Below are 12010 nucleotides of genomic sequence, written 5' to 3'. Positions count from 1 at the left end.
TGAATACTCATCACGTGGCACAATGAGAGCGTGCAGTCAGCTGTCCAAGGCAGCAACCTCATTGCTCGTTCAAAAGAACACGTACTGAAAACTCATCACCACTATGTCGTAAATGAGCACCGCAATCGCTTGTTGTCATGCGTCCTTACTTGGGAAATGCAGAAGCAAAAACTGCCCTCTCTCAGCCACCGAAACGTGTGCGGCTCGCCTTGCACTCTCTGCGCCTCGCATATTTATGGAGCTGTCTGCTCTTCTTTCTGTTGAAGTACGCAAGTTACGGGGCGTACTGCAGACTATGATGTGCTCAATGACAGCTTTCAAGATTTGAAAACTATGAGCTTGATGGCTCAAGTCGAACGAATGTGGTTGTTACGCAATTGATGATCAAACGCACATATTCTAACGATTCGTGAGAGTATGTTCTAAAGATCCTTGGCTCAATCCCGGGTTTCGGCATTTTGTTTCATCGCTCCCTTTGTTCCTCTCTCCAGCGCCCCCTGCCTAAAATGACGCGTCCCTTTCTCAGCCCGAAACGCAAGCGATACACCAGCAGCAAATATTACAGGTTTCCGTAGTGTAGTGGTTATCACGTTCGCCTAACACGCGAAAGGTCCCCGGTTCGAGACCGGGTGGAAACAGCCTCGATTTGCACGCTCCTGTACCTCACAGAGGTATTGAGCGACCGGTCATTTGTTCCCAATGTATTTCCGGTGCCTTCATGCACTCTTGTACCAAACGCACGTTCCTTCTGTACGCGGAGCCGATCATTTGCCATTGGGCTGTCCCGACAGACCAGGACGAGCTCTGTCGGCTCAAAAGCAGCGCAGGACCTGCAAGAACAACAGAAAGATTAGCATCCAGCGGGGGCTTCTTAGTGAGCCCAAGATCTCATCAAGAATCGGCTCCAGCAACAGGGCTGGGCGCATTGTTCCATTCTCCGACCACTCTCGGTGTAAACAAGTCCCTCCTGGTCTCTGCTTGAATTGCACTTTCCTGCGTTTGCTTTGGTGTAACTGGCTTCCCCTGCATGGGCGAATGTGAAGAAGATCCTTAGTAAGTCATTGAAGAAACCCGAGAAGAGGTCGGAGTGGCCTCTGTCGTTCATCAACGATCCAGTCAGGCAGTACTCCTCTGTAAAGCGCCGTTCGTTCACATCGATTGGCTTTTTTTTGCCTTCATTCGTGCAAGTAGTAAAAGCAGATGCCCCTATTCTGCCGTGACCCCGATTCGAACCGGGGTTGTTGCGGCCACAACGCAAAGTACTGACCACTATACGATCACGGCGAGTTACCGATACACACGTGGCAGGGCGGAAAAGGCTGTGCTCTCTTCATGTGACATAATTCGGAAAAGTCCTGACGTTGCATTTCAACTGAGCCCCAGTATACATCGACCCTTCGACACTCTGAGTGACAACTCTCTTGCGTGTTTTCTAATATTTCTGTAGTTTGCTTGCATGATGCTCGGAACAGCAGGGTCGTGCGCTCCTATATGGTCTAGCGGTTAGGATTCCTGGTTTTCACCCAGGCGGCCAGAGCTGACCATCGCTGCAGGAGGTGGGAGGGTTACTCTGGTAGACAGGGCTGACCTTTGGCAATAGGATTTATACTCTCCAAGATGATATTTGCACTTTCTGGAGAGGCGATTTTCTCCACTTCAGTAGCCCGATTTCGTCGATTGCGTGGAGAGGGCTGTAGAATGTGGCGCCGCCTTTCCTGCTCCGTCCATGACAGGCGTGCTGGACTCTGGAGAGAGAGCACGGTCCATCAGCGCACACCAATAAAGGCACTGGAAGCCGCTGAATCGCATTGGCGAAGCTCAGCACTGGGCCGCTGGGCACATCTGACCACTGTTTCCGTAGTGTAGTGGTTATCACGTTCGCCTCACACGCGAAAGGTCCCCGGGTGGAAACGGACTTCAGACTTCTTTTGTCGCCACGCACAAAAGGGGATTGGGGATTCGCCTAGCGCTGTTATCGAACAGACCCACTCACCTCTTAGTGTGGCGGGATCTGCACAGTGCATGGCGCAGCGCATCCTGCTTTCACTTCAATGCGCGTCCTGATGTACCCCTGTCTCCCGCGTGACAGGTGGGGACAGGTGACAGGTCCTATACTAATGAGGAAGACATCGCTCTCTCCGACCCCCCGGCATCGTGTCCCGACCCACCGTGCTGGAAGCCGACGCGTGCTGTGATTCCTTTACGGAGCAGAAATGACAACCGAGGAGCCGAGAGATCATTTCAGCATTTCGCGTCTGAACGGAAAACACAAACGACCAACTCAGAATGACTTGCCTTTGACGCTTTTCAAAGCGTTCTTTGTGCACGACGACTGCGCCGCCTAGCAGATACAAATGGGTTGTACAACTTTGAACTAGTAAATGGAAGAGGGCTAAGCCTCCTCTCTTTTAGCCCAGGTTCGATCTGTCTCCCAGAATCACCAGGGCGCACACACACACACCCGTGCCGTTGAAGTGCTCTGCTTCATTTCTAAGGGCAACTCAACATTCACTCCTACCCCGAGTGCAGAAAAGACAGCGTCCGCAGCAACAACAGCTCAGGTCTCTGCACAGGAGCTAAGCTGCCCCCATCTCCTCTGCTCTGCGGCTCCTGCAGAGCGGAGTCCTGCCTGGAGCTGTGTTTGCAGGCGGCGGCTCCCCACGCTCTGTCTGTGCGTCGTGAAATTAATTAATAACGTTAATAAATTTATAAAGTTAATTTATAAAGTTAATAAAGTTATAAATTAGAAATTAATAACGATATAATTATATTCATGTACCGCAACACAAGAATAGTACACGCTGTACATTGTCTGTCGATAATGTTTCTGTAGTGCTTTAGTGGGTTAGGTTCCTGACTTCCATGTCACACGGTCTATGATTGAATCCCATGGAACTATGACTTTATTTTTTAACAAACATTTCTTTGAAAAAATGAAACGTTTCCCTTGGTCAGAGATTAAATAAAACCTCACTTTTTTAGGTTTTACTGTGCAGAGTGAGGTTTTACCTCACTTTTTTTGAGCAGAAGGTTTACTGTGACCTGAGAAGGGCCGGCATCCAATCACGGTGGTAAATACACACAAGCTCTCACTCATCTGAGCTACACGGCTACCAAGATGATCTCGGGTGCGCCGAGCTGGTACGGAACATATTGAACTGATCGATGGCGAATTGTCTCTCAGACAGGCTTTTCACCTCTAAGCTCCCTGACTGACAGTGATCAGCTAGGTAGTGAAACAGTCAGCTGCTTCTAAGCCTTAAACAGCTGCATCTCGGCGCTTCCACGGATGAGATGATTTGAAAGCCGAACATCACCCATTGGGAACACCTTACTATCACTAGTTTAAGAGACTCTTAAGGTCTTGCAGAGGTGCCTGTCTAATAGCATGCGCTTTGCAAGCTATAGGTGTTTAGGCTGAGGCAGAATGCCTAACAAAATGTTTTTCTAAAGGTGTGTCCAAGTGGCTGCAAAAGGACAACACTCCCGGGGCACTGTGGCTTAGTTGGTTAAAGCGCCTGTCTAGTAAACAGGAGATCCTGGGTTCGAATCCCAGCGGTGCCTTCTTTGTTCTGTCTTCTTGAACAGTACTGGTCATTATGGACAACCGCCTACGGCTAGACTTAATTAAATGCAAGTATTCATTTCCTGTCTTTAACGCGACTTGTTTTTCTTAAAATGGATGCAACTTGCAAAACATGAAATACAAACCTTGCTAATCAGCGCTAGCGGCTGGCAAAAAAAAAAGAAGTCAGCAATGTTTTTTTCTTTAACCTTAACCCTACTAATGGAGAAGAGTTAAACGACCGAGTCTATGCAGCTTAAACGGTGCGCACGTCGGGTTCTTAGCTGGTAAATCACGCTCACCCCAGTCCTTAATCTTTTAAAGAGGATACAAAATTGAACCTAGTCGCCACATCACATACATCCTGTTCAATGATAAAAAGGTAACATCTATCCTCGCTCCAGACTAAATCTCACGTTGAGGGCATATTTTTTTTCACTTTACCGTGAGTCGGGCTCGGCTGCACAGAGGAGAGAGCAGACCAATGAGGTCACGGGGACAGGGGAGTCACACGCTGGTGGTTTGAATACGCGGAAGATCACTGAGGGATCCACAGTATATGGACCCTCCGTGCGCCATCAGTCCGCACTCCGGACTCTGAATCCTGCCATCCGAGTTAAGATCTCGGCGGAACCTGAGGCACAGTTCCTTCTTAAAACGTAATCTGGTGAGCATTTCTAGAATCGTACTTGTATAGATGCAGCCTTTAATGTGTTGCTAGGTTAAAATTGATGACTTCTTGTATTTCAGTAGGCAACTGCCCTCTTGATTTCGGATTTAATTTCTTTATTACAGGGGCGCTTTTATGATGACAGAGTCATGTTCAGGTACTTTGCTTGATTGAGGAAGCTCATTTCGGACTCTGTGATCTGCTCACCTGGAAAGGTCTGCTGTACTACTACAAGAGAGAAGTAGAGTCTGGAAGAAGGGACAATTTTATGATGCTTTGGAAGGTAATGTTTTTTTTTTCTTTGAAATCGAAATGAATCAGAATAGCAGTGCAAAAGACAAACTCTTTGGTTTGGTTTAAAGAGATATGGTTTTAAAACAGACAACATGTAGAAAACAGGTGTTTCTCACTTTTGGAAAAGAATGGACCGGGGGTAATATTTTACTAGTTGCAGGGCTGAGCTCACTGGGTTACAGTCCTGCAGTGTTACACCAGGTCCAGTGGCGCAATGGATAAGGCGTCTGATTACGAATCAGGAGATTGTAGGTTCGACTCTTACCTGGCTCGGGTCATTTTTAAACACATCGGGCTGCTCCCTAAGTAGTCTGTGCTACTTACTGCATTGTAATCGTACCCAGTAAGAGATTTCCTTCATGTAAATGAACTGCACCTGACAGCTTTAGAAAAACACCTGGGCTCAGTACGGTGCTGAGAGCTCAGCGTTGCTGTTCTAATTAGCACGCACTGCATCGGCTATGAGCCCGAACCTTTCAATTATTCCGATCAGTAAGTCAACACGTAGTCCACATGAACGGTAGAAATATTCTCTTGTCTGTCTCTTGTTTGTATAGAACTGAATGTCCCTGACAATGTACTGTTAGTTTTAATTGAAGAACGGCATTTGTGTTCAAATATACCAGACAAGTTTATGTAACTGCTCATGCGACACTCAGTTGTAATTAGTCAAGAAATAAAGTCGAACAACAGCTGCGGGTTTGATTCTGAACGTATCAGATTGCAGCGCCTTTTACTTCCATTGACAAATGATAGAGATTCGAAGAGAGATCCTTCAGACCAGCAAGCAAACCCACGGCTATTTCGGTTTTCTATCTAGGCAACGTTGGTGTTTGCAATAGCATACATGAAAGCGTGATGCAATTTCTGTGGCTACATTTGTTGCACGTCATGCACAGTAAGAGTGTTTCTAACACCAAATAAAAAGTCAACAATTAGCGATCACGCCTTCTCCTCAGTTAACCCACTGAAACCCTTGCTGTTAACAGTTCTTTACTGCGTGCTTTACCAGCACCTACATATCGTGTCGGTTCTTTCAGCTTTATTCATTAGGTTTTCAAAGGCATAAGCAGAGCACCAGAGGTGCGAAGGCAAAGTGTGTGGTTATCTGAAGAATTGATGTCCATGGCAGCAGGTCCAAGCGATTTCGCGTTGTTATAGTACCAGGAAAGGAGAAGCGGCACTTCGCCTCTGCCGCGCAGGCACAAGGCGACATGCGGCAGACGCCGGAGTCGGCAGGTTTCGAACCTGCGCGGGGAGTCCCCAACGCATTTCGATCCCATCGCCTTAAACACTCGAGCACGACAAATGCGAGCTCGCCGCCGCCGCATTCCTCCTATAATCAAACACGGACTGCGAGGTGGCTGCGGATACCTTTTTAAAGTTGCTCTCCGTTAAAAAAAAAAAACCTTTCACAAGATACGTGCCGGCAGACAGACACACCTCAGAGGGTTTAAGGCTGGCTTCAAGTTCAAATGATAAAGTCCCCCCGTCCGGATGTCAAAATGCAACTTTGGCAGACAGAACAAACATCAACAAACCACAAATGTGGACAAGGATTTTACAAGCTGCACCACACTGCACTTTCAAAAGCATTTACGTTCGTGTTAGACGCAGGACTTGCCTTTGATTTGCGCGCTTACGAACGTCATGGAAAACGAAACAAAACTAAAGCCCTCAGCTCCTGCACGTGATTATAATGGCGTTACGTGTCGAAGCAGTAATTTACGTCATCCTACCACTGCAACACGGGGAATAGAGAGAAATGAGCACACGCTACGAATCGTCTCAATCACTCCCTAGAGTCGTAAGGCGCATTGAAGGGTGCACCCCCATCATTAATCGTTGCGCCTCTGTGAAAGGAAAGCTCTTGGGCAGTCTTTGAAACAGCTCGGATGAAACACTTGATTGCTTCCATGTGCATCTGGAGCCCACCCAGTGGGCAAAAGACGTATAATATACGTCTATTAAACGCATACCTTATACGTCTAAATGTGGTCTACAATTCGTCTAGAATGAAATTCTAATATACGTCTAAAGTTATACGTCAATTATACGTCTATGTTTAGACGTTCATTATACATAAATGGTTGGAGTTCTATTATACGGATAAATTTAGAGGACTATTATACATATATGGTTGGAGTTCCGGATAACTTTAGAGGTCTATTATACGGATAACTTTAGAGGACTATTATACGTATATGGTTAGAGGTCTATTATACGTATAACTTTAGAGGTCTATTATACGTATATGGTTAGAGGTCTATTATACGTATAACTTTAGAGGTCTATTATACGTATATGGGTAGAGGTCTATTATACATCAAAGATAGATTTTATAGGTGTAGAAACAAGTAAACCAAGCCAATGATTAGATTTAGAAATGTATTCTGAAAATACACATTCACACCTGAAACATATGTATTTCAAATTATACATTGTATACAATCAATCAACAATCAACATATGGGCAATAATCATAAAAAAAACACAACTAGTCTTAAACTTCAGCTACAAATTCTGGTAACATGGCAATATACAGTATAGTAATGACAAACACAAAACTAATTACATTAACACACTAACTCAAAACCACATTTTGATTCAAATATACATTTTAAAATGTACAACTTCTATATTTCCAAGAAAAAAAAATATTACAATGGAAGTTAAGATGATTTTTTTCCACTATTTGCAAACCCTGTCTAATTGTCCTAACAGTTAGAACCAAAAACCTATTATTTTCAGTGTCCAGATCTCCTGGCCCCCTGTCTTTCATATGCATTCTTCAAGTAACACATTGCATGCTCCTTTATTTCTTTTTCTGTTGATGTAGGGTGGGACTTCAGCACCGCAGCTAGGAGAAAATTATATAATATTACTTCCCAAATAAATGATGATTAATATCTTCTTTAGTATAATCTAAAAAGTGAACGGTTTACTAAGCTCAAAACTGAAATAAATGTATAAAATTTGGCTTGCATCATAGCAGTTGAGCAATAAAGTCTGTCCTAATTAAAGAGTACCCAAAGTTTGAAAGTACAACATAGAATAAGAATAGAGAAACGGCAAAACGATTTTGTGTCATCTTCCCCATTCACACTATTTTATGTGCCATTTTTTGCTTATTCACGTACTATTTTAATCAAAATAATATTAAGAAAGATCTGTATGTATTCAGATAGTATTATTATTGTTCATACTTACTCGTCAAAAGAGGATTGCTGAGATATTTGCGGATATACTTCTACGTTTGAAAAACGTGTCCAAAATTGTGACCAACGAATACTAGCAATGCATTGTGGTATATAACCGGAAAATATGTTGGGTTCGATATTTTCTCAACGTATGCGTTTATTAATGTTGTCGATATTATGGTTGAAATATAACATTGATAATACATCGCGGCTATGTGCCCCCTGCTATGAGCTGATGTGCAATTTTAACGCATGTAGTTAGTAAGGATCGGTCACTGTTGTATGGTATTATATATAATGACATTATGGAATAGGATGGGGACAGGCCTGGCATCACGGGGGGAGGGGGGAATGTTGCCCCTTCAGTTTTGGGCAAAAAGATTTACCTAACTTAATTTGTGCCCTAAAAAAATAGTTGTACTTTGTCAATGGTCAGACAACACTAAATGACAGGAACAGTCACTCAGTCTGTTTGATGGGCAGGAGGGCTATCCGTCCAGGAACTGCACATATCAGTGTCGTTATTGAGTGTCAACATTACGATCCTGTTTGCTCAGGTGGACCGATTCCTTGCAGTAGTTTATCATTATACTTAAAATCGTTATATAACTAGGACTAGTTATAGCAGTCTGTGCTTTCTGTTGGTTTTACAACATTTTTTCTTAACGATTCAGAACGTCCATGTAGCTGCAAAAATGAACGCTTATGGTACTTTTCGCTCCAGGCAATACTCTCCAGTGAGAGTGACGAAAAATGTGAAACTGAACTTCATCGCAAATACCAGATTGCTAGTCGATATCTTCTATCATAAAGCACTAATTAATGGCATAGCTGCGAGATTTCATTTGGGTAGCTGCACCGTACAGCTCCGTTTCAACCGAAATATCACCCCCGCTCAGAATTTCAGACGCCCCCCTACAGATTTTTCCCCGGGCACCGCGCACTGATGGGGGACGGGGTTTCCAGGACATGGTATCAACTTTTCTCAAGAAAATAAAAATAGAAACTCTATAGGCACTCAAACATTTTACTGTTTTTTTTCAGGCAGGTGGCAAGACCCCTCCGCAAAACCCTTGTATGCCAAGCTGTGGGCATTGATTCGTCGAATATACGTATATTCACGGCGAAAATACGGCTATACGTATATATACGTCGCCTCGACGTATAATCAACGTCGAATTGCAACCGTAAAATCGACGACATTAATAAACGCATATATAACGTCGAAAACACATCTAACACTAGGAGTATACGGCACTCTGCACAGTGTACGAAGTAAATTATTTTCGCAGTAATTAATTTACACGTGTATAATAAATATAGTAAATATAATTAATTACTGCGAAAATAATTTACTTCGTACACTGTGCAGAGTGCTGTATACTCCTAGTGTTAGATGTGTTTTCGACGTTATATATGCGTTTATTAATGTTTATTTCACAGTGTCGTGCACCTTTTCATTGCTCTCGCTTTCAGAGCCTCCGCACGGCACACGACTCGACATCAGGAAGCACATTGAAGTGAAAGCAGGGAGCGCTGCAACATGCACTGTGCAGATCCCGCCACACTAAGAGGTATATAAGCGTCAAAGGCAAGTCATTCCGAGTTGGTCGTTTGTGTTTTCCGTTCAGACGCGAAATGCTGAAATGATCTCTCGGCTCCTCGGTTGTCATTTCTGCTCCGTAAAGGAATCACAGCACGCGTCGCCTTCCAGCACGCTGGGTCGGGACACGATGCCGGGGGTCGGAGCGTGTGATGTCTTCCTCGTTAGTATAGTGGCAAGTATCCCCGCCTGTCACGCGGGAGACCGGGGTTCGATTCCCCGACGGGGAGTAGCTTTTCTTTTACCTCCTTAGAGAAAGGACTGCCTTTCACTTCTCTGTTTTCTAACACAGCGTCGTGCACCTTTTCATTGCTCTCGCTTTCAGAGCCTCCGCACGGCACAAGACTCGACATCAGGAAGCACATTGAAGTGAAAGCAGGGAGCGCTGCGACATGCACTGTGCAGATCCCGCCACACTAAGAGGTGAGTGGGTCTGTTCGATGCACAAAGAACGCTTTGATAAGCGTCAAAGGCAAATCATTCCGAGTTGGTCGTTTGTGTTTTCCGTTCAGACGCGAAATGCTGAAATGATCTCTCGGCTCCTCGGTTGTCATTTCTGCTCCGTAAAGGAATCACAGCACGAGTCGGCTTCCAGCACGGTGGGTCGGGACACGATGCCGGGGGTCGGAGAGAGTGATGTCTTCCTCGTTAGTATAGGACCTGTCACGTGGACCTGTCACCTGTCCCCACCTGTCACGCGGGAGACCGGGGTACATCAGGACGCGCATTGAAGTGAAAGCAGGATGCGCTGCGACATGCACTGTGCAGATCCCGCCACACTAAGAGGTGAGTGGGTCTGTTCGATCACAGCGCTAGGCGAATCCCCAATCCCCTTTTGTGCGTGGCGACAGAAGAAGTCTGGTCTGTTTCCGCCCGGTTTCGATCCGGGGACCTTTCGCGTGTGAGGCGAACGTGATAACCACTACACTACGGAAACTGTGGTCAGATGTGCCCAGCGGCCCAGCGCTGAGCTTCGCCAATGCGATTCAGCTGCTTCCAGTGCCTTTATTGGGGTGCGCTGATGGACCGTGCTCTCTCTCCAGAGACCAGCACGCCTGTCATGGACGGAGCAGGAAAGACGGCGCCACATTCTACAGCCCTCTCCACGCAATCGACGAAATCGGGCTACTGAAGTGGAGAAAATCGCCTCTCCAGAAAGTGCAAATATCATCTTGGAGAGTATAAATCCTATTGCCGAAGGTCAGCCCTGTCTACCAGAGTGACCCTCCCACCTCCTGCAGCGATGGTCAGCTCGTCTCACACGCGAGAAGTTTCGGCTGGAAACAAGCGCCCCCTCTTCTCGCACGTTTTGCACGTTGAGTAGTTTTAATGCGGCTCCTTCGTACACAGTGCTGATCTTTTGGAAAGCAGGAGGCAAAATTGACACGTTCCCATACCGGGAGTCGAACCCGGGCCGCCTGGGTGAAAACCAGGAATCCTAACCGCTAGACCATATGGGAGTGCACAACCCTGCTGTTCCGGGCATCATGCAAGCAAACTACATAAATATGAGAAAACACGCAAGAGAGTTGTCACTCAGAGTGTCGAAGGGTCGATGTATACTGGGGCTCAGTTGAAATGCAACGTCAGGACTTTCCCGAATTATGTCACACGAAGAGAGCACAGCCTTTTCCGCCCTGCCACGTGTGTATCGGTAACTCGCCGTGATCGTATAGTGGTCAGTACTTTGCGTTGTGGCCGCAACAACCCCGGTTCGAATCCGGGTCACGGCAGAATAGGGGCGTCTGCTTTTACTACTTGCACGAATGAAGGCAAAAAAAAGCCAATTGATGTGAACGAACGGCGCTTTACAGAGGAGTACTGCCTGACTGGATCGTTGATGAACGACAGAGACCACTCCGACCTCTTCTCGGGTTTCTTCAATGACTTACTAAGGATCTTCTTCACATTCGCCCATGCAGGGGAAGCCAGTTACACCAAAGCAAACGCAGGAAAGTGCAATTCAAGCAGAGTCCAGGAGGGACTTGTTTACACCGAGAGTGGTCGGAGAATGGAACAATGCGCCTAGCCCTGTTGCTGGAGCCGATTCTTGATGAGATCTTGGGCTCACTAAGAAGCCCCCGCTGGATGCTAATCTTTCTGTTGTTCTTGCAGGTCCTGCGCTGCTTTTGAGCCGACAGAGCTCGTCCTGATCTGTCGGCACAGCCCAATTGCAAATGATCGGCTCCGCATACAGAAGGAACGTGCGTTTGGTACAAGAGTGCATGAAGGCACCTGAAATACATTGGGAACAAATGACCGGTCGCTCAATACCTCTGTGAAGTACAGGAGCGTGCAAAACGAGGCTGTTTCCGCCCGGTCTCGAACCGGGGACCTTTCGCGTGTTAGGCGAACGTGATAGCCGCTACACCACGGAAACCTGCAGGGACTGCTGCTGGTGTCTCGCTTGCGTTTCGGGCTGAGAAAGGGACGCGTCACTTTAGGCAGGGGGCGCTGGAGAGAGGAACAAAGGGCGCGATGAAACAAAACACCGAAACCCGGGATCTTTAGATCTTCAGTCTAACGCTCTCCCAGCTGAGCTATTTCGGCGGTGCACAGAGCCCACAGCCACCTGCTCCAGCCTTCCTGTGTTGCGGCATGAGCGCACCAAGAGTAGCGGGAGAGTGTTGCAGGAACGTCACTCAGAAGGAAAGCCACCCAGGTGCGCCCTCTGAGCT

The 12010-nt window shown here is 46.3% G+C and overlaps 7 non-coding genes across 7 annotated transcripts; 4 read left to right on the top strand and 3 right to left on the bottom strand.

Moving 5' to 3' along the window:
* The first annotated feature begins 565 nt into the window (after positions 1 to 565).
* On the top strand, positions 566 to 638 carry trnav-aac (transfer RNA valine (anticodon AAC)). Its single transcript has one exon. It is a non-coding gene; the product is annotated as a tRNA-Val (tRNA).
* Positions 639 to 3490: 2852 nt separating this feature from the next.
* trnat-agu (transfer RNA threonine (anticodon AGU)) lies at positions 3491 to 3564 on the top strand. The gene has a single exon. It is a non-coding gene; the product is annotated as a tRNA-Thr (tRNA).
* Positions 3565 to 9490: 5926 nt separating this feature from the next.
* On the top strand, positions 9491 to 9562 carry trnad-guc (transfer RNA aspartic acid (anticodon GUC)). Its single transcript has one exon. It is a non-coding gene; the product is annotated as a tRNA-Asp (tRNA).
* Positions 9563 to 10196: 634 nt separating this feature from the next.
* trnav-cac (transfer RNA valine (anticodon CAC)) lies at positions 10197 to 10269 on the bottom strand. Its single transcript has one exon. It is a non-coding gene; the product is annotated as a tRNA-Val (tRNA).
* Positions 10270 to 10720: 451 nt separating this feature from the next.
* trnae-uuc (transfer RNA glutamic acid (anticodon UUC)) lies at positions 10721 to 10792 on the bottom strand. Its single transcript has one exon. It is a non-coding gene; the product is annotated as a tRNA-Glu (tRNA).
* A 201-nt stretch (positions 10793 to 10993) lies between these two features.
* On the top strand, positions 10994 to 11065 carry trnah-gug (transfer RNA histidin (anticodon GUG)). The gene has a single exon. It is a non-coding gene; the product is annotated as a tRNA-His (tRNA).
* Positions 11066 to 11639: 574 nt separating this feature from the next.
* trnav-aac (transfer RNA valine (anticodon AAC)) lies at positions 11640 to 11712 on the bottom strand. Its single transcript has one exon. It is a non-coding gene; the product is annotated as a tRNA-Val (tRNA).
* Positions 11713 to 12010: the final 298 nt, after the last annotated feature.

This window comes from Lepisosteus oculatus, unplaced genomic scaffold, assembly GCF_040954835.1.
Source record: "Lepisosteus oculatus isolate fLepOcu1 unplaced genomic scaffold, fLepOcu1.hap2 HAP2_SCAFFOLD_48, whole genome shotgun sequence".
NCBI lineage: Eukaryota > Metazoa > Chordata > Actinopteri > Semionotiformes > Lepisosteidae > Lepisosteus > Lepisosteus oculatus.
This window is presented reverse-complemented; position numbering and strand designations above follow the sequence as displayed.